Genomic DNA, 3,078 nt, shown 5'->3' on the forward strand with positions numbered 1-3,078 from the left:
TATATGATAATTATAGAAAAATTTAGACAATGCTTAAAAGTAAAAGGGGGAAAATAAAAATTAGCATTGTAACTAGAGATAATCCTATTACCATTTCATGTGTATCTTTTCAGATATTTTGATGCACATGTAGAAATATACATTTTTGTTTTTAAAAATGGTGTCATGATGGGGTACCTGGGTGGCTCAGTTGGTTAAGTGCCTGACTCTTGATTTCAGCTCAGGTCATTATCTTGTGGTTCATGGGTTTGAGCCTCATGTCGGGCTCTGTGCTGACAGTGCAAAGCCTTCTTAGGATTCTCTCTCTTTCTCTCTCTCTCTCCTTTCGTCTCTTTCTCATTGTCTCTCTCTCCCTCCTTCCCAGCTTCTCGCTCTCTCTCTGTCTCTCTCTCTCCCCCCTTCTCCCTCTCTGTCTCTCTTAAAAATAAATAAACATAGGGGTGCCTGGGTGGCACAATTGGTTAAGCATCTGACTCTTGATCTTGGCTCAGGTCATGATCTCACACATAGTCTGTGAGTTTGAGCCCCACATCAGGCTCTGTGTTGTTAGTATGGAGCCTGCTTGGGATTCTGTCTTTCCATCTTTCTGCCCACCCACTTGTGCTCTCTCTCCAAATAAATAAATGAACTTAAAAATGAAAAAAAATTAAATAATAAAAATGGTGTCATGATGTGTGCCCCTCTTTTACCCAATGATGTAATGTAAATGTCTTTTTATATCAATAAGTATTCTTGTATATCACTTTCATGCATATATATTATTCTTGTGTGACTTTACTCTATTTCCCAATGCATGTTTTTATAAAGTTGAAATGACACTGTATCATTTCTCATCTTGCTTTTTTCAGTTACTATAAGTTAAGCAACTTTGCATGTTACTAAGATTTTTTTTTAAAGATAAATTTGCATGATCAAATGATATTTTATAGCTGTGTGTAACTAAATTGGCTATTGCTCTCTTGTTGAGTATTTAAGTTGTTCATTACTGTTGAATTAAGCTTAATACTGTTGTATTAAGTTACAATATTAAGTTGTTTCACTTATAGATGCTACAACAATAGTCATTTCTCAGAATATTTTTTAATTTGTAGCTTTGAGGCATTTTATTATAAAAAGCTGGCACTTGTATATATAAACTAACAAGAACTTAAAGTTCATCCCACAAGTACTTCATTTCGTAGCTTGACCTAGTAAATCTTCAGCTTCATTGATTTTGGCTGCCATAAAAGGAGACCGTCCCTTGCCTGAATGATTTAAAAGCTTCATTTGTTGATGAGCATCACTTATTTCCCTTTTATTGGCAGTAGGGTTTGCACCTAGTACTAATGCTGCTTCTCATTTTATCATTTTGGGTTCAAACCGACTTCTGTGATAGCCACCACTGAAGATAGATTTTGGTAGATTTTGAAAAACTTGGGGGGCACCTGGGTGGCTCAGTCGGTTGAGCGTCCAACTTCGGCTCAGGTCATGATCTCGCAGATCATGAGTCGAAGTCCGGCATCGGGCTCTGTGCTGACAGCTCAGAGCTTGGAGCCTGTTTCAGATTCTGTGTCTCCCTCTCTCTCTGACCCTCCCCTACTCACGCTGTCTCTATCTCTCTCTCAAAAATAAATAAAACATTAAAAAAAAAAAGAAAAAAAACTTGGTTATTTTTGAGGCTCCATCTAGAGTTTCATGGCTTGCAAAAGGTAACAGGCTGCAAATCCTGCAGCAGCAGTGGTCAGTCCGGCTGCTACCATTGACCTGGCCATGGCCATGGCTCTGGCTCAGCTCCCTGGTCTCCACTGAGAGCCCAGTTCATCCTAGCCCAAAGACGGCAGCTACCAATTCCACGCCTCTCCAGAAGAATTTTTAATGACACTTGGATCTCCTAGATTTTCCCTCAGAGTTATTATAAATACAAGGAAGTCACCAGCAAGGCATTAATTGAATGTCTAATTAATTATTAATATGTATATAATTAGCATATTTGCCCTGGGTAAGTCAAATACATGAATTAATAATGTTGAATTTAATGTGCTGATTATATTCTTCATAGCGTAAGTCAGTCTTCTTAGGAAATCTATGCTGATAGGACGTTTATTTCTCTTTTATAAGACCTGAGGAGCTTATTACAATTTTTAGCTGATTACAATCACAGACTTTTCCAGTGTTTTATATATTTTTTTGGTATTTAATGGGTCAGATTTGTGATGTGATTTGAAGTCTTTGGTAACATGACCCTCCCATCACAACATTGCTCTTCCCTGAATCCCTGCCTCCCTGAGTCTTAAGGACCAGCTGTGCTGGTGGGGGACGTCTGTTGCCTGAAACTGTAAGTGTCACTGGAATCGAGGGAGCAGGCCAAGCACAGAGTTACACGGATTGCTGAACTGAGGGAGCTGCAGAAGAACGTTCTAGATCTTCGGACTGAGGGTGAGGGGCAGAGACAGGTATTAGAAGTCAGAGAATTGTGCCAGGAATTGGAATGCCAGAGATAGAAGAGTGGAGAAAAAAAGATCTGATGAAGAGTGTGCGGTCTGGGCCTGTCACATACCTGGTTGGAGGCTGTTCCCGCCGGCTTTATTGCATTCACTTCCCTATGGCACAAGAGGGTGTGTTCCCGGAGTCAGGAGAGGTGTCACCAACATGCCCGTCCCCACCTCTCCAGCTAAGGTTCTTCTTTAGGTTCGGTAGTGTCCCAGCTTCATGAAGGCGCATGTATGAGTTCCTATGGCTGCTGTAACAAATTACAACAAACCCAGTGGCTTAAAACAACACGAATTTTTTATCTTAACTTTCTGGAGATTAGAAGTCTGGAATGGGCCTCACTGGCCTAACATCAAGGTGTTGGCAGAACAGTGGTTTCTTTCTAGAGGCTTTAGGGAAGAGTCCATTCCCATGCCATGTCCATAAAAGATCAGTCTTCAGACTTAACACATGTCTACAGGAGACCTTTGGCTGTTTGACTGCTGCACAAAGGCCCCCAGGCCTATACACAGAAGTCCCTTTTGAAACCTAAGCAGCCCTAAGTAGGGCACATTCTGCAAAGCCTACTTCAGATGTGGCCATGAAGACAAATGGACAAGAAGAACCCCT

General features: G+C 40.8%; 1 pseudogene; it reads right to left on the minus strand.

Annotated features, from left to right (window-relative positions):
• Positions 1–1,170: 1,170 nt before the first annotated feature.
• Positions 1,171–1,751, minus strand: LOC120240788 (annotated as a pseudogene).
• Positions 1,752–3,078: the final 1,327 nt, after the last annotated feature.

Source organism: Hyaena hyaena, unplaced genomic scaffold (assembly GCF_003009895.1).
Source record: "Hyaena hyaena isolate Hyena2069 unplaced genomic scaffold, ASM300989v1 scaffold_262, whole genome shotgun sequence".
Lineage (NCBI taxonomy): Eukaryota > Metazoa > Chordata > Mammalia > Carnivora > Hyaenidae > Hyaena > Hyaena hyaena.